Source organism: Coturnix japonica, chromosome 8 (genome assembly GCF_001577835.2).
Source record: "Coturnix japonica isolate 7356 chromosome 8, Coturnix japonica 2.1, whole genome shotgun sequence".
NCBI classification, from domain to species: Eukaryota; Metazoa; Chordata; class Aves; order Galliformes; family Phasianidae; genus Coturnix; species Coturnix japonica.
In genome coordinates this window covers 7,968,243-7,984,483 of record NC_029523.1, presented here as the reverse complement: position 1 = coordinate 7,984,483, position 16,241 = coordinate 7,968,243, and positions in this window count along the sequence as shown.

The window sequence follows — 16,241 nt, the reverse complement described above, 5'->3', positions numbered from 1 at the left end:
ATCAGCCCAGCATACATCAAACTCAGAGTTTTATAAAACCTCATATAATACCAATTAAAAAATAGAAATGCCACATATGGTAAAAAATACTTCATCTTCTTTAGTGAGTATTCTATGAGATAAGTCTCCATTATATTTTTATTCTTAAGAGTAAGCAGCAGAAATCACTGAATCATGGAATGGTTTGAGTTGGAAATGACCTCAGGTATTGCACATTTCCAACCCCCCAGCCATGGAGCACAGCTCCCAGAAGATCAGTTTCCTTAAATCTCCAGCCAATCTGTGTTCAGTGGGGCATCCACAACTTCTCTGGGCAACCTGTTCCACCACTTCACCATCCTCACAGTTAAAAACGTCTTTACTATATCTAATCTAAGCTTACTTTCTTTTAGACAGAAACTATTACCCCATGTCCTATCATTGCACTGCCTTATAATATTTCACCATCTTTCCTGTACGCCTCCAAACACTGGGAGACAGCTGTTCTGTACAGAGTCTTTTCCTCTCTATGTTGAAGAACTTCAACCTTCACAGCCCTTTTTCACAAGAGATGCTCCAGCTAGCTATGCTTCTTTTGATGCAGCCCAGGACACAATCAGCTTTCTGAGCTGCATGCTTACATTGCCAGCTCATGTCTAGATGGACTTATCAGCCACGAGTACCCCAAAGCCCTTCTCAGAAGAAGAGCTGGTCTCTATTCACTCCGCATTCATATTGTGTATTCCTGTTAGGGATCAGCCTGACACGTGTTATGCGTTGCACCTGATCTCATGGAACTGCATGGTTGTTTTTTTCACACAAATCCACCCCTCAAGGCTGTAAAGGTCCCTCTGGATGGCATCCCTTCCCTCCAGTGTGTCAACCTCACCACTCATTTTAACGTAAATATCCCATGAGAGTTGTTAAAAACTGATGTTCAGCATGGAGTCTTCATCCTTGGAGGTGTTCAAGCTATTGTGTTTTTGTCTGCTTAAGTACCAGATAGTGTAAGGCTAACTAGAAATGCCGATCAATCTCAGGTACAATTCCATAATAGAAAAGCTAGAAGAATGGGAAAATCACTGACAGGTATTCTTGTTCAAAGACAAACTGTTTCCCCACGAAGGTGAGTATTTGCAACTTCTTCTCAGTTCTTTCCTGCAGGTCCACCTCACCGTGTGCAGTAGCCAAGAGGAGATGAACTGACAACCTTCCCTTTCTTCCCTATGACAGCAACTTTTAACATAGTACAAATAAATATCAGGTAAACAGAAACAGCTGTACATGCTATCATGTTCATCTTACAAAGCTACATGGACAAATCCTGCAAGAACTTAAAAAAATATATAAGTTTCAAAGTTTCATATACCAAAGCTATAATTATTGATACAAAAGAGTACTGGTAATTCTATAAAAGTGTACGGCCTCAACAATGGGAAAACAGAACACATTCCCCAGAAAAAAACTCTGATAGAATGTAAGAGCTATCAATACAGGAGCTGGAGTGGTAAAAGTTTATCGATAAAAAGCAGACTGCGGTTTTAGAGAATGTTGCAGGAAAATAAGACTACACCGAACCAAACATTTTAAAGCAGAAGATCTTTGGATACCCAGGGTTTGAATTTCAGTTCTTCTGAGAAGTCACAACCCTGATAGAATGTAAGAAAAGTCATGCATTTTTAACCACATCAGAATGGAGAGAGGAACAAAGCCTCAGCTGTGCTTTGTTCTCAGGAGTGGTCTACTCTGTGTGGAAAAAACCTCACCAAGCTACAGTTGAGAACTCAGCTTTCTTTATTATATCCTGGAGAAGCTGCTGTTTTACTGATATTCCTATACAAGTTCAGTTGCATGACACAAATCCTTAATGGTCAAAAGAGGAAATATTATTTAAAATTTTCACTATATTATTTTAATAAAAGTCTCATGTATCCTTGCAGTATCTATTAAGAAACCCCACTTCCTTACCAAATACCCAGCAATTACATAGTTTGTTGATCTCAAAGTGAATACAGTTCAAACTGAAGTTGTTCGAATGTCTTCAGAAAGCCCTTATACTGAAGAAAAAGGCATGTGGAGTGAGGCCCCTACCTAATGTGACAAACTTAAATAAACAATGTTTATATTATTTTTGCTATGGAAAAGTTTTGTCTGTAGGGGTATCCAGGCATCAAAGATGTGCCAGTTTGCAAACACGTTTCTTACTTCATGCACTTGATGCCTTATATAATAAAGGTAAAGAACATCAAGTCAAATGTTTCACAAAAAACTGAAAATGAATACTTCTGGTCAGAGAATTCTCCTGTACGTGGAGCTACGAAAATATAACATGACCTGCTTCATTAATGAAATAGAGATTAATGTAAAATGCATGTGCCAGGACTGGAAATTGAAAGCAAAACATCTATGGAAATAACACAGAAAACAACAATAAAACCCACGTTGCTAGGAAAGTCACTTCTGTAAGGGATTTTTAGTGTGTTGATTAGATTAAATTGAAAAACTGGGGTCTGGAGTGTGTGTGAAGAAAGAATGTAAAGTAACAGCAGTGTGTAATTTCCCATATGCGGAGTGGAACTATGCTAAATGTAAATAAAGCTTCTACTGAGTAATTTCTAACTAATTCAAGATGGAACCCTAAAATCGCAAACCCATTAGATTAAGCACAAAATCACCAACAATAAGTAAAAGTAACCAAGAACACAGATTAGCATCATATGCAAGTTGATGGTGGTATGCAAATGCTACAGAAGCTGAGACAACAACATGACAGAAGATGATACAAGTTTATTTCAGACCTTTTTAGAGCACTTTTTTTGAATGAGCAAAGGAAAGGCACTTCACATGAAGCTTTATGTGTCCCACTTTTCATAGGAGAATAAAATCTCTTCCAGATGACTTTCAGTGACACCTCTTGACCTCTTAAAATGGATTTGAGACTAGTAGTCCCAACCTATGGTTCTAAAATCCTCTGCTGGCGTGGGAAATAGGAAAACAATAACTAAGATCAGTTGAGATCATGTCAGTTATTCAGTATTATTGCCCATGGGCTGCTGAATATCAGACATTACTGTCTGCAACAATAATAATGTATCACCGGTGTAATTTAATTCATTAGAAAAGCCCTGTGGTTGATCATCTACAATTTGCTTCTGCTTAAAAGCATCCCTTACTCGCTGCTAGAGAACAGCAGCAGCAAGCCAACTGAAGGGAAACATGGGAGCTTTATTTCCGAGAGGCTTGCTTCCCTCCATTTGTCACACAAGATGGAGAGCACATCAGAACTGTGATTCACTGCACTTCACATTGGTCACTCCATTCAATAAACTGCAGACACAAATTCCATTACAGCTATATAGAAATCAATTGTGCTTTTCATATGGTAATTACAACTCAACGGTTTCAAGTGATGAATTAATTCTAGTTTCTTATTACTAAAGATATCATTCAAAAGCAATTTTAACTCCTGAAGAGGTATTCATGTTAAACATATATAAATCATAACACTTTAAAACAAAGAAAGAAAAACAACAACAGAAATCAACAAACCAACACTCAATGCAGTCTGCTAAAAACAGTGTGTAGAGAAGCTTCATTTTTTCTTTAAGCTAGAAGTTCTGGAGTTAGACTTTCAGATATGACACACTGTAAATCATGGAGGAGTATTGATACTTAGGTAGACTGGAAAGGAGTTGTTCATGAGTGTGAATACAGCCAACACAAACTGATAGCATCTCAATATCTGAAGACATAGCATGGGAGCCCCTGACAGGCTAGTTGTCTCTGCAACACCCTGATACATCTGCCCCTTTGTACAGCAGGGCTCTACTCACCTATGTGCTTTCAACCTACATAAGGTATGCCTATGTAGGGCTCAAAGCAATTTAGTAGCTTGTTTGTAATTAAAAAATATTCAAAGAATATATGAAAATGTCCAATATATCTGGGTTAAACAATGTCAAATGAAACACAGTATTTACATATTACAGAAGAAATACCATCCCCATTGTGCATATTTTGGAGCTTTTAAGTTTTACGTGCACAATCAAGCTTCACCTTTGCATATGTATGCAACCTAACACTGTACCAATGTCAGATGTTCTATGAGCTTCTATGCAACTGCCTACAAACATGTCAGTTTTAGTGCTATGTTTAACTGGTATTTTTCTTAGCATGTTTATTATTCCATTCATGTAAATTTGTTCAGGATTGTAAAATATTGTATAATATTCAGCAATTAAATTCTTTAGAGCATAAAATCCCCCACATTTTTCATTGGGGGAAAAAAAGAATTTTCAATAAACTTTTGTCTACTGTTTATCAAATAATGCAATGTATGCAAAATTTCTGTTTGTATACATTGTGATTAATACAAGCATAGATTTATAGTTACATCTACGTAGATGAAGACAGGCTGAGGGAGCTGGGCTTGTTCAGCCTGGAGAAGTGAAGGCTGTTTGAGGAAAACAAGATAGCAGCAGTGGACAACAGCAGTACAGGAACAATATGATAGGAGATGCCTTGAAAATGTAGGTACAGAAAGATGTTAGAGCCTGAAAGTATGAACACAGATGATAGATCACAGAATTCTGGGTCGTACAGTAATGCCAGTGTGACAGCTGAGTAGAACCATCTTTATGCATCTCTTGACAGCATACAGAATTATATTTACAGCTTTTGCAACTGCCAAGATTGTACACAGTATTGAAATATACTTTCTCTAACCATATTTTATTTAGTATTCCAGTATTATTTTTGATGTGTTTTCCTGTTCTTTAGGACTGGATGTCATCTGCATGTAGCATTTGTGATTGCACAAAAGTATTCATCTAATCAAGAGAATTAAGAGGTTCTTTTAGGAAAAAGAAAAATTATCACTGTGCTCAATGTTCATTTTCAGTGCTTCCTTCACTAAAGTTGGTTTGGATCTTGCCAACATACACATCAGATTTGAGTGTGTGCTGAGCAGCTAAAACATGTTATATATATATATATATAAAGAGTAAAACTGCCTACAAATTATAAATTATCTGTCTTGCCGTGGTCACCTTAAGAACAGAATCTGCACAGCTACCACAGCTTCAGAAACGCAGTGTCACTTGTTTTAATACTGGAAGGGACCAGTAGGATCACACTGGCTGGCTAAACATAACTATATAGCCTCCTGGATTATTACAGCAAGTCTGTTCACACCAAACATAATTGCCTTCATAACCCTAGATCAGTTTTCATAATATTTTTAAAGTAAGATAGACTCGCATTGTTTCTGAGATGACTGACTTCATCATCTGACATTAGGCATTTGAGTGCACAGATAAATAGTATCAACATCAAACTCTATGCTCACCTGCAAGGTTGTATGAAGCACTTACTCTTCCATGCACTTTACAGAGCTTAGTGAGGAAAAGATTTAAACTATTCTCAGTGTAGTGCATAGAATCTTATTACTACAGAGAACACTGATCTATTTCTTGTAAGTTTTCATTTATATGCTAACACCAATAGAAATAAATCTGATTTAAAGCAACTCAGAACTAAAGGATATTGTACTCATTTTGCAATAAGACATTCATTTGCACAAATAAAAATAATTCTTATATTCTGGGTTATTAGCCAGTGTTCTCGTCTGTAATCCTCTCATACTTCCTATTGCAAAAATGGGTTATTATGCAGACTTGCAGGTTTTATGCAGACGGGTCTGAATCATAATGGAATCATTATTTATAAATAAAAGTTTATATTAAATGGAGAGGGAAAAGGAAGGCAAGATGAATGTTTTATGTGTGCAATTACTTTAAAGAGATTGTTAGTGTTGTCTAGTGGTTTAAAGAAGAATTACAACAAACTTTTTGAGTAAGCAGAACAAAGTATCAGTGCACACTGGCTGACAATAACTCAGATTACAAAATCACTTCCATCTCAATTTGACATTATTGCATCATATTAAAATTAACTGAATTTTATATAAAGATCCAAGGTGGATTACATCAAAATCTTTTACTCTCTATAATTTTTTTTAATGAAATGATCCCTGTGATTATAATGACCGCTTTCATGAAAACCTGTCTATACGTTATGTAGGTCCTGTGTACTGTTTCTCACATTCTCTTAAGATGGTAAATCTCACATTTCTGCTCTGAAACTTCACACCAAATCTTAAAGCTGACATTCCAGGAGTGCTCATCATGATTTCAATATTTAGGAGTGGGGATGTTTTGTCAGACTACACTGTACTACACTGTAACTGGGGTAGTAGCATGGTAAAAACTTCAGTCAGCCATACTTAACTCATTATCTGAATTCTAAGCATCTGTCCCAATAAACAAACCTTTTCAAATTACTTCCATTTTTAGGATTATGAACGCTTTTAACCCTCTGGAGATATTTGCCTGCTCAGAGGCACGTGAATTCTCACATCATTCTTCTCTCCAGACTTTTAACAGCAAACTTAACCACAACATTGGACATAAAAAACAGATCTCCACTCATTAAGGAAATATTAATGAAGAAATTTCCAGTTACTCTGCTTACTATGGGCTAGTACATCATTGGTTTTCTATTTATGTCTTGAAAACAAGTGCCTTTCCTAATGATGTGTTGATCTTTTTAACAGCTATTCAAATGCTCTGGTGAACTCTGATTACTCTGAAAATCTTCCTTGAACAATTGCTAAGAGATTGATGCAGTCAGAATACGTTTTATATTCCTAGAAAAGGAGAAAACCCCAAAACCCTGTGAATTGGTTGATCTACTAATTTGGATCTCCAATGTGCTACAAATGCTGTCTTTCAGTTAAACATACTGGTTTCATAAACAGGTTCCATAAAATGAAAATAAAATTTGGCTGCTCTTTTTGTTTCCTAGCCTAAAGCATATGAAAACGTATACTAGGAACTAAGGAGGAATGGAATATTTCAGTCATTAGAAGAAGTACTAATAAAAATAAAAATCTGGTTCTACAGTGAAGGTATGAAAGTACCAGAAACAGTCAGTGTGGATGTAGGGCCACTGAATGATGTATGAGCCATTTTCTACCTAGGATACTTCTGGCTTTGAAAGCAACCATGTTGTTAGCTGTGTGGAGATGAGCTGCCATATAGTCCACACCAGAAGCATAACCTGAACATACAAATGTGCAGCAGCAGCTGTGTTAAATTCTTCCTATTTCAATCTTTGGCCTCCAAGGTTAAAAAAAAAAAAAAAAAAAAGTGAAGAGGAGTCAGAAGTGCCTCCCCAATATCTGTAAGATAAATGAAGTCTTTATGCCTCTTTCAAGAGTCTGAGTCCATCCTACTCCTTCCACTTAAAGGAAGAGATGTCACAGATCTGACAGCACTGCTGCTAGGATGCAAGCCAAACTGAAGCTTTCTTTCCACCCCTCACAACGATTAACCTTTTCCCTCAGATCTCTAAAGGCAAGATGAAAGATTCCTGAAGATCAGAATTCCAGCAAGAGAGTGTGACCCACTCTATTAAGGGCTTTAAACGTAAAGACTGAAACCTTGAACTCCATCAAAACGCCAACAAGCAGTTTGTGCACAGTAGAGCACCAGGAAGGATCAAAAAGCGTCCACCCAAACTTCACAGTAATTGCCCTCCTCTGTTCTGTGCAAATCGAAGGTAATTGCTGAGCTTTTTTAGCAGCACAGTTTATCGGACATTTGAAGTAGTTTGACCATGATGTAACAAAGACATGTAATAATGTTATGTCAAAGGAGAGAGAGTGTAATCCAACGACACTGTAAGGCTAGCATAGAAATCAGGCAGAAAAAGGCTGCCTCTTGCTTGTTCAGTGGTCTAGCAACGAGCTTCGCATCTTCTGCAGGAAAACTGAAGAGATCTGCAGAGAGGTCATTCCAGATTCCCACATTAGTTTGACTATCTTTGGTCCAATATCATATTGGGTTGGGTTCTGCAAAATTCTAATGGGATGAAAACAATTCCTTGGAGTAAGTTATGGCAGAAAAATATCTTGATATTATGTACTTCTGGCATGTTATAAGCAGATGCTTTACTATTAATACATTCTGATTAGTATTGTGGCGATAGAGAAATAACATATCCCAGTCTAACACTTGATAAAAGATCACAAATCACATATACTCCTGTACAATGTGTACAATTTCAATATGTAGTTTGATAGAGGAATAACATGCTTCTTTGAGGAGGAAAACAAGTGTAATTTGCAAATTCTACAGAACGAGGGAGATAGATGATCTTCCCTTTCTCCTCTGCCCCGGTGAGGCTACATCTGGAATACTGTGCCCAGATCTGGGTTCCACAGTCCAAGAAAGACAGGGAACTACTGGAGATAGTCCAGCAGAGAGCCACTAAGATGATTAAGAGCCTAGAAAATCTCCCACATGAGGAAAGGTCTGTATATTGCACTATGACTGCCACACAGGAAAAACACCGTGACTGCTACATCATTACCATGATGTTGCAAATTCTGTAATTTCTAAAATTACGGAAGAAAAATGTATAACATCATAATGAAAAGTAAATAACATCAAGTGCTCTGAAAAAAAAAAAAAATGTAAAAGGAAAAAAAAAGAGGAGAAAAAAATAACAATGAACAGAGTGCAGCAGTTCGTATGTATGTGTGTGATTATCTATGTAGTGTGATTTACCTAGGCAAAGGAAAAATAAAATAATTATGCTGAGAAATTACACACCTATGAAATCTCAAAAGCAGCAGACATCAGTTGTTACAGCTTAATCACTAGGGAAATTTACACAGCACTACTAAACTGAAAGGAGTTTTACTTCAAATAACATATATTAACTGATAGGCAGTTTACTGCTTATTCAACATCAACTGCTATCAACACACAAACATTGAAGAGACTCTACACGATTATCCCAACCTACATAAACAATGCTTTTGTGAACAACCTGAAAAATATTTATTCAGAGTAGTTTTTCCCCTCAGTTTAGAATTACAGGTTTGATAGTTTCCAACACATGGAGTTTTGGATTCTTAGTAATACCCTACAGACAAAAATACTATTCTGATTTCTGATTGTTTACTTCTTCACTCTAAAACACCACGGAGAATCTCATCATCTCCTTAGAGCTCTTAATATGAAAACACTACTATTGCATTTATTCTGTACAAGCTAAGGTTATGTGAAATAATGCCCTTGCCATTTTCAATCTCGTCAATTTTCAAGCTATGGATTTAGTATAAGATCACAGTGTTTTTAAAAATTCTGAAAAGGTTTCACAAAAGCTTCTATTTCAGCATCCAAACTGCAGCTGCATTAGTGCTTTCTTTCAAATAGTTGCAGTCAATGCAACAGTTCGCAATGCACAACTAAACCAGTGTTGTTTACAATTTAAACATTAATCCAGGTGAAAATGTCTCATTCTTCTTTTAGCTTTCCAAATAAAAAACTCTCTTCCTAAAAGGTCCACTTCCCAGCATTACAATCACGCATTTCTTAAGCTATTCTCACAGGTCAAATGTAAATAATGAATTGAATGCTTCTCCAGCACAGAAGAAGAAATGCTGCAAGGCATACAGAATTTGAACACAGCATCAATCTGCTGCCACAGTCAACCAAGCCTGAGAAGAGCTTATCATTAATTTTAAAAGGAAATTCAGCAAACAGACTGGCAGGGTGAAACTGCCATATGTATTCACAGTTGGTGACTTAGAGGTGACACCAGATATTTTCTTTTATTTTTACCATTATTATTTTTTTTATTAAATTCAGGAACAGTGACACTGCCATCATACAAGCTAGCAGCACTTTCAGACTAGCAATGCTTTTGTCACTACAGTTTCTTCAACAGATGTTCTATACTTCAGTAATTTGAATACATATAGCTGATAACCTTAATAGTATTTTGAAGAAACAAACAGTACGAAGAAAAAAAATGTATACTGATGTTACCAGTACTGAAAACTTCACTTTTCCAAAGCCAACAATCTCCAAAGAGCTGGTGTAAAGAGTAGTTCAACACATCATTAAATACTAAGAAAACTGTTTCCTGGGCTGCTGAAATAACACTAAGTAGAAAGCAATAAAGCCGCAAGTCTTCCTACAGAAAGCAGGAAAACAAAAGCAAACCACCAGAAAAAAAGAGAAAAAGAAAGAAAAAAAGTAAGAGAAAAGAAGAAATAGAGGGGAAAAAAAAGATAGAAAACAAACAAAACAAACAAAATTAGAAAAATAAGGCTCTTCATAATCTGTGAAATCGAAGTTTTTGATTATGAAGACAAAGCAACATTTCTGTGCACTATTCTTTCAGACATTTATTTTGTTTCCTTACTCCTTCTCCAATGCAAAACATTAATTCCAAATCAATTTAAAAAAAAAAAAGTAATATAACCTTTTTTTTTTTTTTTAATTTCCTTGTCTCCACATCCATTATGTTCAAAATAAACATTTTTCCCCACTTCTGTAGTTCTTAAACAACTTCTTCAAACACTCGGTGTTGAAAGAACTGTGAATAACGTTCAGCTGAATTATGTGTTACAAACAAACACCTCAGCTAAAGGAATATGCTTCCTCTGAGACAGTATGTTACAGCAACGCAAACTTCAGTTCTACAGCCCTCAGGGGCTGTCATCTGAAGGCATGATCAGTCCACAGTTCCCTTACAAAGTAAAGTACTTACCATGTGGCAGTTATCTTGATATTTCAGTGAAAGGGAAGAATATTTTAAATGGATATTTAAATATTAAAGAATATTTAAATGGACAACACTGGGATTTATTTTAAAAAAATAGAGTACAGGTGTTTTTTGTCACATTGACTGATTTAACATTTATAGAATCTTAAATATTGAGCATTCACATTTTACAGATTATACAGTAGATATGTAATTTCGCAGTATACTTACTGACTTATTTCTTAATAGTTTAACTATCATAGCTGTATTGTTCCCCGATGTTTTGATCTTAAAGTAAGTAACTGAATGTATTTCAATCCTGGATTATTTCTTGGAGGCTTCTGTATAGGTGCATATGTACTGAAATGCTGCTGAATATTACACTTCCAATATATCTACACAGAACAAATTGATCCTGCGCCCTCTGCAGTTAAAATAAGGAAAGCAAGAGCCTTTCACACACAGACTTCTGTACAGGCATTAGGAAGCAGTAGTCTGTGTGTGAGATGTTGCCCTGTATACATTTGGATATTCTGATTTAAGAAATACTGGCCTATTCCCATCAATAATCCTCCTGCACACCTTCACAGATTTTACCTGCTTGTATTGCTATGCTTGAGCCATGCCATCACAGAACCACGCAATGGCTGAGGTTTGAAGAAACCTCTGAGGGACGCCTGGACCAAAACTCCTGCTCAGGCAGGATTATCAGGTGCTGTCTGGGACCATGTTCATGTGGCTTCTGAAGATCTCCTGAGATGGAGACTCCACAAACTCTCTGGGCAACCCATGTCAGTACTCAGTCACCCATACAGTGAAAGATTGTTTTCGTCTGAATATCAGGAAACTGTTGTTTTTCAGTCTGTAGCAATTGCTTCTTGTTCTGTCACTGGGCACTACTGAAAAGAGCCTGGCTCCATTTTATCTGTGCCCTCCCTTCAAGCACTTAAACTTATTTATAATATCTCCCTGAGCCTTGCCTTGTCAAGTCTAAACAGACAGCTTCTCGCCTGGGAGAGGTGTTCCAGTCCTTCAGTCATCTTTGTTGGATTCTTTCCAGCAGCTCCTTGTCTCTCTTGTACTGGGAAGCCCAGAACTGGACGTGGTCCTCCAGGTGTGTCCTTACTAATGCTGAACAGAGGAGAAAGATCTTCTGGCAACACTTTGCCTAACACAGCCAAAAATACCATTAGCTTTCTCTGCAGCAAGTGCATGTTAATAAATCAAGTTCAGCTTGGTGTTCTCCAGGACTGTATGGTCCTTCTCTGCCAGTCTGCTTTCCAGTTGGGTGGCCCTCAGCACATCCTTATTTATGAGATTATTAATTCCAAGGTGTAGAACACCTTGATGAACTTCATGAAGATCCTGACAGCCCATTTCCCTAGCCTTCTAACGTTTGCATCTTGTGTATCAGACACTTCTAGTTTCTTGTTGTCTATAAAATTACTAATGACACCCTTTTTCCCATCAACCACATCATTAACAAAGATGCTAAACTGAACTGGACTCAGTATTGACTCTTAGGGTAAATCACCATTTACTGGATTCCATCTAGACTTTGCACCAGTGATCATCATCTGCAGGGCCTGGCTGTTCAGACAGTTTTCAACCCATCTCTCTTTCTGACCATCCAGTCCAAATACATCAACAGATTGTCTATGAAGATGGGAGACATTGTTAAAGGTCTTCCTGAAGTCCTGGTAGACAATGTCAACTGCTTTCCGTTCCTCTACCAGACAAGTTATTTAATTGTAGAAGCTTACCAAGTTACTCAGATATGACTACACCATGCTGGCTACTTCTGATTATTTTATTGCACTTCACATTCTTGTAAATAGTTTCCAGGTTGCGCTGATCCATCATATTAACTGGGTAATTCTTGTAGTTCCCTGAGTCCCTCTTTTTGCCTTTAAGATAGAAGTGACATTTTCTTTCCTCCATTTTTTATTTTTTTTTTTCCCAACACTTCTCCCAGTCTCCATGATCAATCAAAAATTATTAGAGTGATCTCTGCCTGCTCCCTCAGCATCCATGAGTGCATCTGATCAGGGCTCGTGTATGTCCAGTTTGCTTAAATATTCCCTGACTTGATCTTCTTCCACCAAGGAGGCATCTTCCTTGCTACAGTCACTTCTTTGGTCACTGGGACCTGGGATTCCTGAGGACTAAAGAAAAGAAAACATTCTGCACCTCAAGCATAACCAGCATCCCTGCCTTGTTAAGATCCCCTTTTCCCTTGTTCATTTTGTCACTTGTACTTTTGAGCCTTTACTACTTATGCAGGTCTTCAACATCACTGGTCAAGTTCTATTATGTTTGGGCTTTAGCTTTCCTAACTTCATCATTGGATTCTTGGACAGTATCTCTGTGTTCTGCACTCTGTATGGTTACCTTTCATGTTTGAATTTGGCCAAGAACTTCTTGTTCATTTATGTAGGCTTCCTGCCATTCTTGCCTGGCTTCATCAAAATGGACCTCTTTTGAGGATGGAGAAGGTAATCCTTGAACACTGACCAAGTGAATCATTGAGTACTTAACCAGACTACACCAACTGCTACAAAAGACAAACAAACAAACAAACAGAAATAACCATAGCAATATGGAAAGGTTCTTATGCGCTCCATCAAGCACTTGTCAAGGACTTGTTAAAAGAAAAAGTAAAATTATTTCAGAATAACAGAAATTAATAATAATGAAAAGATAAACTAGCATGTTTTTAAGAACACAGAAAGAATAAAGGAAAGTTTCAGCCAGGGAAATGCATCGGAAATGAGGAATTTGCATGAAATTTGCTTTAAAAAAACAAAACCTTCAAGCTAAAACACTGCTAACACTATCTGTGAAAACATACTGTCTTCAAAGTCCTAAAAGTGATGATTACTTATCCAATAGTCTTGCTGCCAGGGGAACTGTATGGCACACCAGTCAAACAACTAGAACAGTAAATAGCTTCTGGGAACGTTATTTCAGTCTTTTAAACAAACTCATTTAAAACAAACACAATCCAAAGTACTTAGGCGTCTCCAAAAATACATCCTACTGTGAAAAAATCAGCAGTGAAAGGAAACCTATTGAAATTGAATTGAAAACTTATACATGATACTGAGAAAACAGTGATTCACACCTCCCCATGGCACTAAAGATAAAGCCAAGTTAACTTTCTAAAAGGTTGATAGGCATTTGTATTCAATCTGGTTATTTAAATAAGTCTGAAACACTGAACAAAGCCATAGTAATATTCCCAACTGGAGGTGTACTTGCTAAATAATTGTGGTTTCAAGGCCACTACCAAACTTGACAATTTAATGGCTTCACAGTGATCTCTGTTGTCACGGGTTACTTAGATTTACCTATGCCCGTGACAGGGGAAGCCACCCCGTGGGCCACCCCCGGGGCCCGGAAAGGAGGGGGAAAAGGGGAATGGGATAAAAATAGCGGCAATCTAAGGAGGAAAAACTTATTTTACTAAATATGATATCGAAATACAAGATAACACAATATAATATAATTGAGGCTAACAAATCGAACAAACAGAGAGAGAGAGTCCCCAAAAATCGAGAGGCCTACTGTGAACTCTAGGCGACATGGCTGGAACGCTTCCCAGTCTCCGAGAAGTTTGAGAGAAGAAGGAGGGCACTCCAGCATGGGAACGAGATTATGTAGCGTCCTGGTCCCGTGACTTATCATTACCCCTGTTGTTCTCTGGGATATGTAGTCTTCTTCTGTGGACTGCACATTCAATAGAAGTATCCATACTTTACATGATGTTATGATGTGGAATACTGATAGCAAAATTACAAAATTACAAAACCATGACGTCTGTGCTTTAAAATTTGTAACATTGGCAAGCTGTCTTTATTTTTTCTCTTTTGAAATATGAGTCACTTAGTGTGCAATAGTGACAGATCAGCATCGCTTTTATTGAGTGACAGTACTATTCCTGTGCCATTCAAATCAATGTGGCAGGGTTGACATAGGAGCTTGTTTCACTCATAAACAGAAGGAGGCTAAGCAAAAAACCAAGGCTTTGCTTTCCTTAAGCTACGCATAAATATTTAAATTCATTTAAATATACATAAATACATAAATAAATACATATAGTAGCCACAAAGGGAGCATCAGAGACTTGTGGTAGAACTGCATTAAGGAAGCAGAAGGAAAACACCTGTAAACAGTTAAAATCAGCAAGGTAAGAACAGGAAACTGGAACAAGTAAGAGGGCTGTGTGCTAGAACTAGATTCAGAGTGAGAGGAATCCAGTTAAACTAGAGAACATTCTGGGCTGCAAAACAATATAAGTGATGTCAAAGGCAGAGGAGATCGTCACCTTTTTTGGGGGGAGAGGAACGTAAAACATCAAGAGTAAGAAAAGTAAAGCTAGGGGAGAAAGTAGATAACCATTTCATTTTATGTTTTCACTATCTTCTCTATGAACTCAGCATCCTTATAATATCTTAAAAAATAAATAAATAAAATGTCATCCATCATCTCTTCTGCTAGTTCAAGTGATATTTGCCACAATGTTTGTCCACTGATTTCCTAACATTAACGTGTTCCACTGACCTGTGTAAACCTATGCTTGTTTTAACTAGCTTAGTCTATGCACAAATCATAACTGAACTAATTGCAACAGTCTCGTGGTGATTTACCCCATGCAGACTTTATCCTTATGTTTTTGTTGTGTTTTTTTTTTTTTTAACTCATACCACCATTGCCTCTTAAATTCCATAGACTGAGATATAATCAAGCAAAAATACAGAGTACAAAAATAGCAGCTTCTATTTTTGAGAGAGATAAACAGGTATGGCTCATTTTAATCATCAGTAAAGTTCCCTCTCCTTGTTATCTTCTGGCTTTCCTAAATAAATGCAGAGGTGTATAATCAAATCTATCATTGTAAACAAAAAGAATGGGAGAAGATAAGGACATTTTGGTGAAAAAAAAAAAAAAAAAAAAGATTCATGAGGGCAACTTTAACTTTGCTTGTGTTTATCCTGTCTGGAACTCTTAAATTGCTTGCTCTTGAGGCAGGTATTTCATTTTGGTTGCTATTCAACATTAGGATGTAACAGCTTGTCGTGTTTCTAATGTGTAGGAACAACATGGAATTCCAGCATTTTTTCACCAGAATCAGTGGTCACACTTCTTTGGTTAACTCTTCCTTCTTTGACATCCTGATGCCTTTTATGATAGCTGGTATGTAGATCTTTATGCATGTCTTACATCATCTCTCAACTTCTAACCCCACACTTCTGCATTGATTAATCTGATTAATGTAAATTTGGAAGAATTTGCTTAGGTAGAGTTTTCAGTATTACCTAAGTATGGACTTACCTAAAGAGCAAGAACATGTAATTTAGAATCTTCCTGCTTTCAATATATATTGATGAAAAAATATTACAAATTTATGTAATAATCGGGAAGTAAATATATATATTCTGCTAATATCATGATTTATTTCTTCCAAGCAGAGAGGAAAACGGGAGAATAGGATGGAAGATGAAAAACTCATCTGAAATATTTTATTATACACACATCTGTCCTGAAGATGACAAGATAAGATTTGAACAAATTTGACAAATGGCAAGGAAAATAATTTAAATGGAGTTATAATTTGACTTGGCTCAAATCTCACAGAAAAC